A 17,572-nucleotide genomic window follows, 5' to 3' on the forward strand; every position below is an offset into this window, starting at 1 on the left:
ATTTTTCTTAATGTCCAGTGAGTTAACTTTTGAATTAAGTTTTGAGACTTGTACAGCTGTGATTTAGTTTACGAGGCCTTAAAAGAAGATATTTTGTCATTAACCCCAAAGAACTCATGAAGCCTATTTTAAATTAGTTTTGCCTCTTAAAGAAGAGCAGAGGGAGGGAATGCGTTCAAAGCTTGCTAAAGTGGTCATTTTCTCATTTTATTCTGTTGCTAAGGAGCATCACCCCGCCGCCCCACCCAAGACCAGGATGTAACCTGAGTCTGTCTTAAATTCACAGCCCAAGAAGTCTGTGAATTGAGTAAGTGTTTGTTCAATGCAAGCTATAGTTATACATGCAAAACTGGGCCCATCCATTGGTTGAGGTCAACCATGGATGTTGAATGTGAGCTGTCTACGTGATACGCAAGCCAGGGCAGTACAGATATGGAGAGCAAGCTGTTGCCCATGCAGCAGCTGATTCTCCACACAGCTGATGAACCCAAAGGAATGGCAGAAATCAACACAGTTTGACACCAGTAGCGTCACAGGAGTTGCCAGTCAGCATTAAACTCAGTGTAGGACTGCCTTAGGGACTCCAGCTCCAGAGTTTTCCTCAGGGTTTACTTCTGAAGCATTCTCCATGAGTGGGTACAGCCACAAGGCAACAGAGGTTTGAGATCATTTACTCTAATCCTATACATTTCACTCTCCCCACATTCCCCTCAAATCATAGTTATAGAGTCTCCTTCACATGGTCATTCATTTCCCTGATTGTTCTCATCTGCACTCAAGATAAAGCACAACACAGAAAGAGGCCCTTCACTCCAACCCATTCGTTCTATTCAAGATGTCACCTCAGCAAGTCCCTCATTTGGTCATTCCCCTCTAAACCTTTCCTATCCATGAAACTGTCCAAATATCTTTTAAATGTTGATATTATACTGGCCTCAGCCACTTTCTCTGGCAGCTCATTCCACATATGCATCACTTTCTGCATAAAGAAGATATCCATCAGGTCCCTTTGAAATCTATTCCCTCTTATATTCAAGATGTGCCCTCTAAGTTTTTGATTCCCTTTCTCTGGGGAAAAAAAGAGTATGTACAGTAGTCAGCTCCATCACTGGCACTGGACACAGTAGTATCCAGGACATTTTCAAAGAGCAATGCCTCAAAAAGGCGGCGTTAAGGGCCCTCCATCACGCAGGGCATGCCCTCTTCTCATTGCTACCAACAGGAGCCTGAAGGCACACGCTCAATGATTCAGGAACAGCTTCTTCCCCTTTTCCATCCAATTTCTGAATGGCCATTGAACCCATGAACACTAACTCACTACTTTTTTATTTCTATTTTTGCACCACTTATTTAATTTAATTAGTTAATATATATGTTTACTGTAATTCACTGCTTTTTTCTCTATTATTATATATTGCATCGAACTGCTGCTGCAAAGACAACAAATTTCACAAAATATGGCAGTGATATTAAACCTGTTTCTGATTCTGTACAAAAGTCCTAGGCACATATATATAGTTAAGATGCCTAAGACTTTTGCACAGTACTGTACTTGCCAACTTCGAGTGGAGAATGAGATTACAAATCTGGCAGAAGCAAAGGATGTTGGGAACGGGGAGGGTGGAGCGACACAGGAGGAGTGTGGGACAAGTGGCAGAGGATTGCCAGGGATGCGGGTGGGAGGCACATCCAGCCCTGAGACACCAGGCAAGGTCGTTTGATCCCAAACATTTGGTTTACAGAATGTCTCTCTGGTGCTTCCCACTTCCTCCCCACTCCCTTCCTCTTTTCCCAACGATGATTCCCCTCTCCCTGCCTCCTTCCCATTCTCTGATGTGGGTCCACAATAGAGACCCATATCAGAATAAGATTTATCATTATTCACACATGTCATGAAATTTGTTTTTTTGTGGTAGCAGTACAGTGTAATACATTAAATTACTAAAGAACTGTGCACAAGTCTTTGGCACCCTAATTGTTAATAGATATACAGTACAGTGTATATAGATATAGATGTGTAAGAATTTTGCACAGTACAGTACATTCACTCTATCTGTACTCTATATGAATGTGCCCATCTCAATAAGGTCATCTCTTAGTATCCTATGTCCCAGTGAATAAAGCCCCTGCCTACACCTCCTTTCCCTAGAACTCCTCTTTATGTGGTGTTAACTAGTGTTTCTCTTTCTACTCAATATTGACCTCTTGACTAAAAGAAAAGACAAGCTGGTATTTCTGTAGCACATCTCACATCTCTTTGACGATGCCCCAAAGCAATGAAACGTCTTCACTGTTACAGGAAAGTTAGCAGTCAACTTGTGTGCAGCAAGCTCTAATAAACAGTAATATGGTAAGAGACAAATAGTTCTTGCAGTAAGATTTAATAGATGTAATTGTTCAATACAACATAAAGAAACCCACTCCGCTCTTCCGACTGTTACCGTAGGATCCTTTACACTCAGTGGCCACTTTATTAGGTACACCTATACACCTGCTCATTAATGCAACTCTCTAATCAGCCAATCACATGGCAGCAACTCAATGCATAAAAGCATGCAGACATAGTCAAGATTTTGAGTTGGTGTTCAGGCCAAACATCAGAATAGGGAAGAAATGTGATCTAAGTGACTTTGACTGTGGAATAACTGTTGGTGCCAGACAGGGTGGTTTGAGTATTTTGCAAACTAATAGTCTCCTGGGATTTTCACAAACAACTGTCTCTAGAGTTAACAAGGAATGGTACAAAAAAACACAAAAGCAAATAACTAACATCTAGTGAGTGGCAGATCTGTGGATGAAAACATCTTGTTAATGAGAGAGTTCAGGGGAGAATAGCCAGGCTGATTCAATCTGACAATAACTCAAATAACCATGCGTTACAACAGTGGTGCGCAGAGAACCATCTCTGAACACAAACCATATCGAACCTTGAAGTGAATGGGCTACAGCAGCAGAAGACAATGAACATTTGCTCAGTGACTACTTTATTGGATACAGGAGGTGTCTAATAAACTGGCCATTGAGTCTATGTACATGTTAAAGAGTAACCCATTGACTTGATTTACTGTCTAACATTCCTTCAGTCCCACACTGGATTTTCAGTGTATGTTTTAATGTTTCAGTCCCATTACTGGATCCAGACCCGAGCCAGACATGATGATCAGATTCTCAGAAACAACACCACCTCCTGGAAATTAGTGCAGCAAGTTTAAATGCCTGAACATGTGACAAGAGGAAAACTGGCTGTGCTGATAATATTTCCCATGAAAACTCTGGATTGAGATGAACTTGATGCATGTCCTTGCAGGTGGATAGTGGAAGAGAGAACTTTGTTGGATATACGTTAATGTTCTTCTCCCTCGACATATTGACGTACAGTGACTGGTTAACTTTATGATGTGACTAAACTAACCCAACATTTACATCATAGATGTTATATTTTCAAAAATTGTGCAAAAGATATTGGAAAGTGTAACAAGTACACAAAGATGTTACAATTTGCACACTATTCGTGTAAATTAACAAATTTGAGCTGCTGTACATTATAGAGCAAGGATTCTCAACCTTTTTTTATGTCATGGACCAATACCATTAAGCAAAGAGTCCGTGGAACCCAGGTTGGGAATCCCTGGTCTAGACGACTGAACAGTTCAGCTCAGTGCAGACCCTTCGACCCACAATCGTTTAATCTACTCCCTTCCACATAGCCCTCCTCCTTTCTTTCGTCCATGTGCCTATCTAAGACTCTTTCAAATATCCCTAATGTATCTGACTTTGTGTGGGCATGTGGTTAAGGCACTCGACTAGCGACCTGAAGGTCGTGAGTTCAATCCCCAGCTGAGGCAGTGTGTTGTGTCCTTGAGCAAGGCACTTAACCACATAGTGCTCTGTGACAACACTGGTGCCAAGCTGCATCGGCACTTGCCCTTCCCTTGGACAACATCAGTGTCGTGGAGAGGGGAGACTTGCAGCATGGGCAACTGCCGGTCTTCCATACAACCTTGCCCAGGCCTGCGCCCTGGAGAGTGAAGACTTTCCAGGCGCACATCCATGGTCTCGCAAGACTAACGGATGCCTTAAAAAAATCTGCCTTTGTCACCATACCAGGCAGCGTGCTCCTTGTACCTACCACTCCATTCCCCCTGTACTTTCCTCCAAACACTTAAAAGTTTTGCCCTCTCATATTTACAATTGCTACTCTGGGGAAAAAAAGAGTATTGCCTGTCCACTTTATTTATGCCTCTTATCATTTTATACATCTCTTTCAAGTTCTTTCTCATGCTCACTTGCTCCAAAGAGAAAAGCCCTAGCTTACTCAGTCTTTTCTCATAAGGCATACTCTCTAATCCAAACAGCAACCTGGTAAATCACCTCTGCACCTTTTTTAAAGCTTCTAAATCCTTTCTGTAATGAGGTGACAAGAACTGATGCCTAATGTGGTCTAACCAGAGTTTTATAGAACTGCAACTTTACCTCATAGCTCTTGAACCAATGAAGATCAACACACCACATGCCACCTTAACCACCCTATCAATTTGCACTGCAACTTTGAGGGATTTATCGACACATTATATTGGATGAAGTTCTGAAACAGGAGCAGCAGATTTAATGTTGGGAAGATTAACATTAAATGTTCCTGATTATAAATATACTCTCAGCTCTTGAACTCAATCCCGCATCTAACAAAGGCCAACACACCATACACCTTCTTATCATCATGTGCAGCAACTTTAAAGGATCTGTGGACTTGGAACCCCCGATGCCTCTATTCCTCCACACTCTAAGAGTCCTGCCATTAACTTTGTATTCTGCCATCAAGCTCAACCTTCCAAAGTGTATCACTTCACACTTTTCCATCTGCCGCTTCTCAGCTCTGCTCTGCTTCCTGTCAATGCCTTCTTGTAACCTACAACCTTCTACACTATTCAAAATGCCACCAATTTGGTAAATTACAAATGTAATATTCTGTTAATTATGATCTCCTTCCAGTATGGCATTAGCACAAGCACCTTCAGATAATTCTACCATTTCAAGGCCGTGAGAGTGTGGAATGAGCTGCCAGCGCAAGTGGTGCATGTGAGCTTGATTTCAACATTTAAGAGCAATTTGGATAGATACATAGATGGCAGGGGTATGGAGAGGTATGGTCTGGGTGCAGGTCCATGGAACTAGGCAGTTTAAATGTTTCAGCATGGACTAGAGGGTTGAAGGGCCTATTTCTGTGCCGTACTCTATGACGCTCATCAGTACAGGCAGTATACGTAGAACCAGAAACTAAGTTTCAAGTTGAAGGCCTCCCCTTTCAGCAGAATATACCGGGCCCTCCAAGTTGAAGACCCTTGTCAGATGAAAGGTCTTCAACGTGCAACATTAGTTTTGGTATTGGTTTATTGTTGTCACATGTACCAAGATATAGTGAAAAGCTTATCTTGGCTATTGTTCATTCACATCAAATCAATACACTGAGATAAAATAAGATAAACAAATAACAATGAATGAAGTGTACAAGCTACTGAAAAGGTGCAGTGTGGTTAAATCTTTAAAAGGTAAGATTAGAATGAAGTAGATTGTGAGGCCAAGAGTCGATTTAATTGTACAAGAGGTCCATCCAAGAGTCTGGTAACATTGGCATAGAGGCTGTCCTTGAGTGGGATGTGCTTTCAAGCTTTTGTATCTTCTGCCCAGTGGGAAAGGGGAGAAAAAAGAACGTCTGCTGGCTGTTTTACTGAGGCAGTGAGAAGTATAGATAGTGTCCATAGAGGGGAGGCTTCCTCTTCCTCCACACCTCTCACTTATTGTTTATTCCTTTGCCTCTTGTACCTCCATAAGACAATACCTCATCTCTGAAGGTTGACTTCCATTTGCCACTTCACCATCCAGTAGACCAGACACTCTATTACCTTCCACAATCTAAATTTACCCACTGACAGTCAATCAGACCATTGTTCTTGTATCATCTCTAAGTACCTTCATCATATCTCCTAACTTACATTGAAGTTATTAATATACCCCAGGCACTAAATACTGATCCCTATGGAACCTTACTGCTATAGCCTTCAGGTCACAAAATTCCCTGTCAACCATGGCCCTTTGTTTTCTACCACCAAGCCAATATTGGATTCAATTTACCACCCACCCTTGGATCCGTTGTGATTCACTTTTATGATTCACCTATCATGAGGGACCCTGAAGCCAGGGAGGTTTGAAAAGTGTGGGTCTGAACCTCCATATTTCCTTCCTTGCTTCATTTAAACAGCAGAGAAATATTTTTCATGTGGACTGATCATGTGCACTTTTAAAGATGCTCGACCTCTTTAGTTGTATTTATCTTTCTCTGAATATTTCACATTTTTTTTGTTTTACCACAACATTGGCAACATTGTCTGTTTTGTGAAGATGGCAGTATTCTATTGTATCCAGTCATCCATTGTATCAGGTGCTCCCAGTGCTCCTTCCTCTACTTTGGTGAGACCCAACACAGATTTGGGGAACCTCTTTATTGATCACCTTCACTATGAACGCCACAAAAGGCAAGATCTCCTAGTAGCTACCCATGTCAATTCAACTTCTCATTCCCATTCTGACATGTCTGTCCTCGGCCTCCTTCTCTTCCATGATGAGGCCAAACTGAGGTTGAAGGAGCAGTATCTCATATTCCGTCTGGGGAGCCTCTAGGCTGATAGCATGAACATCAATTTCTCCAACTACCAGTAATTACTCTGCTCTCCTCTCTTCTCTCTTGTTCAATTCCCCATTCTGGTTACCTTCTCACCCTTTCTCCTCCCCTGCCCATCATCTCCTTCTGCTTTCCCTCCTCCTTCCCATTCTTCCATGGCACACTGTCCTCCCCTATTAGATTTCTCTTCAGCCATTTACCTCTTCTACCTATCACCTACCAGCTTCTTACATCATCGCCTCCCCTCCCCCACACATCTACCTTCCCCCCTCATCTGGTCTCATCTATCACCTTTGCTCCTTCTCCTCTGCCCATGTTCTCATTTTGGCTTCTGCCCCCTTTCCAGTCCTGATGAAGGGTCTTGGTCTAAAATGCTGACAGGGGATGGGAGGTTAATGGAGGGATATGGTCCGTGTGCAGGTCAGTGGGACTAGGCAGAAAATGGTTCGGCACAGCCAAGAAGGGGCAAAAGGCCTGTTTCTGTGCTGTAGTTTCTATGGTTTCTATGGTTTCTTCCCCTCTGTAGATACTGCCTGACGTGCTGAATTCCTCTAGCATGTTGTGCATGTTGCTCAAGATTTCCAGCATCTGCATAATCTCTTGTGTTTCTGTAAAGTACTTATTTAGCTGGATCACCTACCTTTAGACAGATGCTGATTTTATAGATAGTCAGACACCATACTCACGTACCCAGTTCCCTCAAGTGGCAATGCAGGTGGATTGAGTGGTGAAGGAGGCTTTTGTAATGCTGGTTTTCATGTTCAGGACACTGAGGCTTGAAGTTGGGAGGAAATGTTGCAGTTAGATAAGACATTAGTGAAGCTACATTTGGAATATGGTGTTCAGATTTTGTCACTCTGCTGTAGGAGAGATGCTGTTAAAGGTTCAGAATTACAATCGCCATCAGGTTTATTATCACTGACAAACATGTCATGAAATGTGTGGTTTTGCGGCTCCAGTACAGTGCAACACAATATTACTATAAGTTACAGTAAGGAATACATAACAAAAATAAATAAGTGCAAAATTTTGAGCAAAGTATTGAGCTAGTATTCATGGACAGTTCAGAAATCTGCTGGCAGAGGGGAAGAAGCTGTTACCAAAACGTTAAATGTGTGTCTTCAGGCTCCTTCCTCCTCCTTAATGATAGCAATGAGAAAAGGGCACATCCAGAGTGGTAGGCATTCTTATAATGGATGCTGCCATTTTGAGGCATCAGCTTTTGAAGATTTCCTTAATGCTGGGGAGGCTAGTGCCCCTGATGGACGTGGCTGAGCTACAAACACTTGCAGCTTTTTCTAATCCTGTGCAGTGGCCCCTCCGTACTAAGTGGTGATGCAACCAGTTTGAATGCCATCCGTGGTACATCTGTCAAAATTTGCTGGAGTCTTTGATTACACACTTCCTTACAAGCTTGCAAAGATTTGGCATGACATCTAAAAACCTGACAAACTTCACACTATATTGTGCGAGTATATTGACTGGCTGCATCACAGCCTGGTATGGAAACAACAATGCCCTTGAATGGAAAATATAGCAAAAAGTAGTGGATATGGCCCAGTCCATCATGGGTAAATCCCTCCCCACCTTTGAGCGTTGTCCTAAGAAAGCAGCATCCATCGTCAACAGATCCCCACCACCCAAGCCATGATCTCTTCTCACTGCTGCCACCAGGAAGAAGGTGCAGAAGCCTCAGGACTCGCAGAGTTACTACCCTACACAGTTAGCCTCTCATGCGCTACCGGGTCGTGAGGGAACGATATGAGTCAGCTGCACTTTTCCTCATTCCCTGTCACGCACTGTTGAACTTGAACATAGGGTTGCCATCTGTCCCATATTTGCTGGGACATCCCGTATATTGGGCTAAATTGGTTTGTCCCATATTTCCCCCGCTAAGGTAGAGCGTTCCTATGAAACCTTTCATGCTGAAATGGCGTGAAGTGAAGAAGCAATTACTATTAATTCATATGGGAAAATTTTTTGAGTGCTCCCAGACCCAAAAAATAACCTACTAAATCATTCCAAATAACACATAAAATCTAAAATAACACTAACATATAGTGAAAGTAGGAATAATATGATAAATACACAGCCTATATAAAGTAGAAATAACGTATGTACAGTGTAGTCGGGAAGATTAAGCCAACACCGATTTGTGGAGAAAAAAATCGGCACGTACGTGCATGCGCATGTCACATATGCGTATGTGCACAGAGGTGCCCGCACAAGGCTTCATGGTCACGGTAGTCTTTCTCGGGGTAAACCCAAGTGTCCCGTATTTGACTGCTACTTTTGTCGCTTATTTGGGAGCGAGAAAATTGGCAACCCTAACTGTAAAAGACATGTTGAGGTGAGTTTAACCCTACTTGAACCCCCCCCACCCCCCGGGTCGACCGGTCCGCAGTGCAAAAAAGGTTGGGGACCCCTGGTCTAGAGGGATATGGACCAAATGCAAGCAAATGGGAACCTTGTTAGGTATGGACCAATTGAGTCAAAGGGTCTATTTCTCTGCTGTATGGCTTAGTGATTTCTGTACTTGTAAAGCATTTTTCAATTTTCAATTTTATTTACCAATATCTTTTTTAATTTGCCTTCCAATTTCAAGCCTAAACTGCACTTGGTTTCTGTAGGGTTATCTGACTAATAAGTAAAGGAACTCTTAGTCTACCCATCATGTATCCATTTGTCCAGTGAGCTATGGTTTTGGCTGTCTCACCCCTTTCCTTTGTGTAAATATATTTAAACTTTCTTTATTGATTCCCTTTATTTGAACAGCTTCATCACTGAATTACCTTAGAGCAAGCACTTTCCACTCATTTTCACTAATTCATCAACCTAGTCTAATTAATCCGAGTCAGAAACACTGCTCTGATTTCATCCTTGCACATCTATATCGCTAAATTACTACACTCAGTGGTCAGTTTAATGGGAGCACATGAACACTTGCTTGTAAATGCAAGGATCTATTCAGCCTATCACATGGCAGCAAATCAGTGCATTAAAAACATGCAGACATGACCAAACATCGGAATAGAAAGGAAATATGTTCTAAGTGACTTTGACCATGGAATGATTGTTGGTGCTAGATGGAGTGTTTTGATTACCTTGGAAACTACTGATCTCCTGGGATTTTCACACATGATAGTCTCTAGAGTTTACAGAGAATGGGAAATAAAACAAAAAAAAATCCAGTGGCAGTTCTGTGGGTGAAAATGTCTTATTAATAAGAGAAGCCAGTGGAGAATAACCTGATTGGTTCAATCTGATAGGAAGGTGACAGTCATCAAATAACCAAATGTTACAAGAGTAGTGTGCAGAAGAGCATCTCTGAACACACAGCATGTTGAGCCTTAAAGTGGATGGGCTACAGCAGCAAAAGACCATTAATATACACTCGGTGGCCACTAAATACTATCAGAATGCTAAGTTCTATGAGAATTATCCCATGAAAGGGTTAACATATGAGGAGCATTTGATGGCTCTGGGCCTGTACTCACTGGAGTTTAGAAGAATGGGTCGTGAGGGGATGGGGGTGTGGGGGGGGGGGGAGAGAGATTTCATTGAAATCTATCAAATATTGAAAGGCCTAGATAGAGTGGATGTGGAGAGGATGTTTCCAATATTGGGAGAGCCTCAGACCAGAAAGCACAGTTTCAGAATAGAAGGATGTCCCTTTAGAATAGAGATGAGGAGGAGTTTCCTAACCAGAGGGGAGTGAATCTATGGAATTCATTGCCACTGGCAAATGTGGAGGCCAAGTCATTGGATATATTTTAAGCAGAGATTGATAGGTTCTTGATTGGTAAGGGTGTCAAAGATTTTGGGGCGAAGGCAGGAGAATGGGGTTGAGAGGGAAGATAAATCAGCCATGATTGACTGGCAAAGCAGACTCGATGGGCTGAATGGCCCTACTAATCCTGGGTACATTCACCAATCCAGATGAAGGGTTTTGACCCAAAAATTCAGCTGTCCATTTTCTCTCCTAAGTGCTGTCTGACACAAGTTCCTCGAGCATCTCCTGTGTTGCTCCAGATTCCAGATAACAAGGAAAATATCTACTGTTTCCTGTGTCCACATGTTCTCCATTATTACTAAACTTTGCACAAATAGGATAAAAAATTCCGTTGAATGCATATTTAACCTATTTCACTCACTTTATCCTTCGCTCCACAATGCCGTACAGGACTAATTAAGCTAACAATGCCCAACTACACTATTCTGTTCTGCCTGCACATGATCCACTCTACTTTCTGCATATTCATGTGCCTATCTAAGAGCCTCTTAAATGCCTCTGTCATATCTGTACACAAGAGATTCTGCAGATGCTGGAAATCCAGAGCAACACACACAAAATCGTGAAGGAACTCAACAGGTCAGGCAGCACCTATGGAAAGGATAAAGAACTGATGTTTTGGACCAAGGCCTGATGTCCTGATGAAGTGTCTCAGTCTTATTCCTCTCCATAGATGTTGCCTACCTGCTGAGTTCCAGCCGCATTTTGTGTGTGTTACTTTGCCATATCTGCCTCCACTGCCATCCATGACAGCACATCCCAGGCACCCACTACTCTCTGTGTAAGATCCTGCCCTGCACATCTCCTTCAACTTTCCCCCTCTCACCTTAAATGCATGCCTGCCAGTATTAGACATTTCTAACCCAGGAAAAAAGTTGCCAGATGTCTATTCAGTTGGTACAATGGACTAGCAGTTAGCGCAACATGTTACAGCAATGGCGATCTTCAGTTCCCGCCACTAAGGGTGAGGAGTTTGTACATTCTCCATATGGCTTTCCTCCTACACTCAGCGATGTACTGGTTATGGTTAGTAAGTTGTGGGCTTGCCATGTTTGCAGCGGAAGTGTGGCGGCAGTATTGGACTGTGTTGCTCATTGATGTAAAACAACCCATTTCATGTTTTGTATTGATGTAGATGTAAGAAATAAAATTAATAGAGTCATAGAGAAGTACAGCACAGAAACAGGCCTTTTGGCCCATCTCAGTCATTCAGGTGCCTTGCCGTTTGGCATGGGTTATCATGGCTCTACATCCATCACGATCCCTGACTCTCTGAATTGTAGTTGTTTCTAACCATGATGTTATTCCATCTATCATTTTCATTCTCTGTCTGCCTCTGCTTCTTTTTCCTTCCAGCTTTCCAGTTGTAACTAAATGTTCTAACGTCTCTCTTCGCATGATGTGGCCAATCTAATGCAACCAAAACCACTTAAACTGCCTACTCCCATAGGCCTCCATAACCCTACCATCCATGTACCTATCCAAACTTCCCTTAAACGTTGAAATTGAGCTCACATGCAACCACTTGCACTGGCAGCTCAATGCACGCTTTCCTGACCTTCTGAGTGAATAAATTTCCTTTCATGTACCCCTTAAACTTTTCACCTTTCACACTTAACCTATGACCTCTAGATGTAGTCCTACCCAACCTCAGTGGAAAAAGCCTGCTTGCATTACCCTATCTATACCCCTCATAATTTTGTATACATCTATCAACTCTCCTCTCAATCATCTACATTCTAAGTTATACAGTCCTGATCTATTCAATCTTTCCCTACAACTCAGATCCTCCAGACCCAGCAACATCCTTGTAAGTTTTCTCTGTACTCTTTCACCCTTTGTAGGTAGATGACCAAACTGCACACGATACTCCAAATTAGGCCTCACCCACATCTTACACAACTTCAACATAACATTCTATCTTCTGTACCCAGTATATTGATTTATGAGGGCCAATATGCCTACAGCTTTTCTCTACACTATCTACAAACTTACCTATGATGCGACTTTCAATGAATTATGGAGCTGTATTCCCAGATCGCTTTGTTCTACCACACTCCTCAGTGCCCTAACATTCACTATGCAAGACCCACCATGGTTGGTCCTAGCGAAGTGCAAATCCTCGCACTTGTCTGTGTTAAATTCCATCTGTCATTTTTTCAGCCCAGTTTCCCAGCTGATGTAGACCCTTCTGCAAGCCCTGCTAACCTTCCTCACTGTCCAGTACACCCCCAATCTTTAATCTTTATTCTGTCTATGCCTACCATAATTTTATAAACTCCCATCTCCCGCTGCATTGTTATAACAAGACCCAATGCAAGTGGCTGTGTGTTTTTATTTCCAGAACTTGTGTTTTTTTTATTCTGGCTTGCAAAAGCTCACATTTCTCTTGGGGCATGAGAAGTATTTTCTCACAGCCCCTTCATGTCTTCTGCCCTAAATAATACATCAATGTCCTCTGGTCCTTGAACCACCCACAACAGGAACAAGTTCCCTTCGCTTGGTTAATCTCACCTGCTTATGATCTTGCATACCTCTGTCCAATCTCCTTTCAGGCTTCGAGAGAGAGAACAAGTGCTCCAGTCTAACTTTGCATCTAAAATCCCTCACCTTTCAAGCTCCTCTGGCAAACATATTAAGAATTAAATTAAACTATATTGATCAGAATAGAAAGTGTAAAGTAATAAAACTGACACACAGCCCAGAGAAAGAACATGGAACAATTGCAAACATGCACTATAGGAATTTATTCAGTTCTGTGGGGAGATGTAGTATTCTGGCTGCTGAATCAGCAGTTGCTTAGCAACTAATGGACTCCGCAACCTTGAATCCTGTGAGTAATGGAGGCCTGATGAATACAGCACAAAATGCGTTGTTATTAAGTGCAGGCAAAGACTCTAAATTCACTTTGTCATAGTTGCCTTCCACCTCATTGTTAAAATAGTATTTGCTTTTGTGATTGATGTTTGCAGGAAGTGTGTCTATAAATCAGCCTCAAAAACATGGGTTATTTTTATAAATGCATTTATTTTGGCAGAAAACACAGCTTTACAAAAATGTGTTAAACACCCCACATCAATTTTGCAGGTAGTTTCACTGCTAATAAGCATCTAATAAAAAGCGATATGTTATTTCCACATGTGGTGCTGTGCTTTGAGTCCATTACATAATGCCAAAAGTTATTATTTTTATTGCTAACCTGTAATGCATAGCATTCAAGGATCTGGAAATGCAGAACACTCGCTTACATTCTACTACAGGCCCCATGTGCATTGGCCACAAGCCTGAGTAACCATGCACAAATATCGAGACAAAAGTGCACACATACGGCCCAGTCCATCACAGGTAAAGCCCTCCCAACCATTGGGCACATCTACACAAAATGCTGTCGCAGGAAAGCAGCATCCATCATCAGGGACCCCCACCTCCCAGGACACGCTGCCATCAAGACGAAGGTGCAAGAGCCTCAGGACTCAAATCATGAGGTTTAATAACAGTTATTACCCCTCAACCATCAGACTCTTGCTCCAAAGGGGTAACATCACTCAACTTTACTTGCCCCATCACTGAAATGTTCCGACAAACAATGGACTCACTTTCATGGACTTTTCATTTTATGTTCTCAATACTTACTGCTTATTTAATCATTATTATTTTTTTCTTTTTGTATTTGAACAGTTTGTTGTCTGCTGCTCTCCGGTTGAACACCCTAGTTGGTCGTTTTTTTTATTGATTCTATTATGGTTGTTCATCTACAGATTTATTGAGTATACCATCAAGAAAATGAATTTCAGGGTAATATATAGTGACATCTACTTTGGTAAAAGCTTTACTTTGAACTTTGATTCATTTGCTCAGTAATTTTAAGGATGATGATATGGCTTCTCTGGATGCAAATACAGTATATTTTGGTGCATATCCACGTCATCTTGTACTCATGATGCCCCCCCCCCGCACTTCAGAACCCCGGATGATTTATTTTCAAAGGCACTTGTCTCATCCTTTCAGGGTAGGGGAGAGGTTTGTGATCAAACTCATTTCTAGGAACCAAGGACACAGGGACCACCAATCACTGTGGACTCCTTAGCAACACACACACAAATTGCTGAGATCTCAACAGATCAGGCAGCATCAATAGAAAAGGAATGAATAGTCGACATTTTGGGCCACAGGACTCCGTAAGACCCTAAGACAAAGGAGCAGAAGTCAGCCATTCAGCCCATCGAGTCTGCTCCGCCATTTTAGAATGAGCTGATCCATTCTCTCATTTAGTCCCACTCCCCCGCCTTCTCACCATATACCTATCAATCTCTTCCTTAAATACACGCAATGACTTGACCTCCACTGCTGCCCGTGGCAACAAATTCCACAGATTCACCACCCTCTGGCTAAGAAAATTTCTTCGCAAATCTGTTCTGAATGTGCGCCCTTCAATCCTTAAGTCATGCCCTCTCGTACTAGACTCCCCCACCATGAGAAACAACTTTGCCGCGTCCACTCTGTCCATGCCTTTCAACATTTGAAATGTTTCTATGAGGTACCCCCTCATTCTTCTAAACTCCAAGGAATACAGACCAGGAGTGGTCAAACATTCCTTATATGTTAACCCTCTCACTCCTGGAATCATTCTAGTGAATCTTCTCTAAACCCTCTCCAACGTCAGCACATCCTTTCTTAAATAAGGAGCCCAAAACTGCACACAGTACTCGAAGTGAGGTCTTACCAGGGCCTTACAGAGCTCCAACATCACACCCCTGCTCCTATACTCTATTCCTCTAGAAATGAATGCCAACATTGCATTCACCTTCTTCACCACTGACTCAACCTGGAGGTTAACCTTAAGGGGATCCTGTACGAGGACTCCCAAGTCCCGTTGCATCTCAGAACATTGAATTCTCTCCCCATTTAAATAATAGTCTGCCCATTTATTTCTTCTACCAACGTGCATAACCATACGTTTTCCAACATTGTATTTCACCCAACTTGTCAGGACTTCATCAGTACTTTACCCCACTTGTCATCCTGAGTTGCAGGGAGTTGTCAAGGTGACAAGATGCTGCAGTATTTAAGTCACTATGGACTCCTTTCTCACCACTCTCCTGATCTCATACTTCCATATTTCCTCTCTACTGTCAGCCCTGAACTAGGGTTTTAACCCAAAACATCAGTAATTCCTTTCCCCCTTACCCTTTCTCTTCTCCTCACCTGCTTATCACTTCACTCTGATGTCCCGCCTCCATCCCTTTCTTCGATGTCCATTCTCCTCTCCTATCAGATTCCTTCTTCATTTCAGCTCCCCCACCCACCCACCTATCCCCTCACCAGGTTTCACATATCATCTACCAACTTGTATTTTTCCCCTCCTCCCACCTTCTTAGCCCTCTCTTTTCCATCTGTACTCCTCTCCACAGATGCTGCCTGACCTGCTGAGTTCCATCAGCATTTTGTATATGTTACTATGGATTTCCAGCATCTGCAGAATCTCTTGTGTTTATGTTGCTGACAAATCCTTCCCACCGCAGATGCTGCTCAACACACTAAGTTGCTCCAGCAGATTGCTTGTTTTGCTCACTTCTAGGGACAAATGATTGTTTTAGACACTTCATAAAACAGAAAATACACTGGCCCAGATTCTACAGTCAACATTAAAGGAATGGTGGTCATCATCCTTCATATCTTCAGATTCCACATTGGCTTTTGGTGGACTTTGTGGCTTTCCTTACCTTAATTGAAGGCCCTTCAGAGGATCTGTGCTTCATTGAGTAGTGGAAACACAGTAGTGATCTTCCAAAATTCCCTAGATAATCTGCATCCAAATGCTTCAATTGAAATGACAGGGAAGAGAGCGGATGTTTTGGTTTTTAACTTCCAAATTCCAAAGGTTCTAGAATTTCTTCCACAGATTCAGATGTAGCGAAGATGCAGGGAATCCTCCAGAGTAACAGGTGGGTGATAGTGCAGTAGTTAAGTTACCAAACAGCAATCCAGAGGCCTATACTAATAATCTAGAGATATTTTCCTGAGAATCATAGATCATGGAAAAGGATTTTCCATGCACCAACTAGTGAACACCCATTTACACTTCTGCCCTTTTATTCATCACATCTTTCCCTCCAGGTTCTCCTGTTGACCTGTGCACTAGGTGTAATCTGTCGTAACCAATCAACTTGCATGCCTTTGGGAGGAGACTGGAGCACCCAGGGGAAAGCTGCGTTGTCACAGGGAGAGCATGTAAATTCCACAGTGACAGCACAACATCAGGAATGAACTTGGGTTGCTGGAGCTCAGATGAATATGTTCTTGAATTGGAGATGGGGTTTATCAATTGCCAAGCTCAACTCAGACCCCCACCCTTCTGGATTTCATCAAAACCTTATGTATATTTGACAGATAGGATTATTAATCTCAGTTTCCAGTTTGCTGGAATCATGGTTAATTATCTCATAACTAGATATGAAAGATTAGACTGTGCTGCCTTGAGTTCAGATTCCACTGTTGTTACTGTGAAAGTTAGATTCAATTAATAACTAGGAATTGAAAAGGAATCCCAGCAAAGAGTAGTGACTATAGCCATTACAGAAAAAGCACAGCATTGCCTCTACTTTCTTAGAACTTTACACAGTATGGGCATGTCATCTTCAACTTTGACAAACATCAATAGATGTACAGTGGCCAATGTCCTGACAGGTTGCATCATGGTCTGGTATGGAAACACCAATGCCCAAAAACAGAAAGGCCTACAAAGAGTAGTGAATAGAGCCCAGTTCATCACAGGAAAAACCCACCACACCACTGAGCACATCTACAAAGATCTCTGCCACAAAAAAAGTGTCATCCATCATCACCATCCAGGCCACACTCACTTCTCACTGCTGCTTTTGGGAAGGAGATAATGGCGCCTCAGGTCCCATTCCACCAGGGTCAGGAACAGTTATTAACCTTCAACTATTGGGCTCCTGAACTAGCATAAATAACTTCACTCACCTCAACACAAAACTGATTTCACAACCTATGGGTTCACTTTCAAGAATTCTACAATTCACGTTCTCAATATTATTTACGTGCTTTATTTTGTTGCAATTTCACGGTTTGCCTTCATTTGC

At 42.3% G+C, this 17,572-nt stretch overlaps 1 protein-coding gene across 3 annotated transcripts in view; it reads left to right on the top strand.

Moving 5' to 3' along the window:
- shank2b (SH3 and multiple ankyrin repeat domains 2b) overlaps nt 1-17,572 on the top strand; it is a 1,127,200-nt gene that overhangs the window by 1,100,846 nt on the left and 8,782 nt on the right. The gene's annotated exons all lie outside the window — the stretch shown is intronic.

This window comes from Mobula hypostoma, chromosome 11 (genome assembly GCF_963921235.1).
Source record: "Mobula hypostoma chromosome 11, sMobHyp1.1, whole genome shotgun sequence".
Taxonomy (NCBI): domain Eukaryota; kingdom Metazoa; phylum Chordata; class Chondrichthyes; order Myliobatiformes; family Myliobatidae; genus Mobula; species Mobula hypostoma.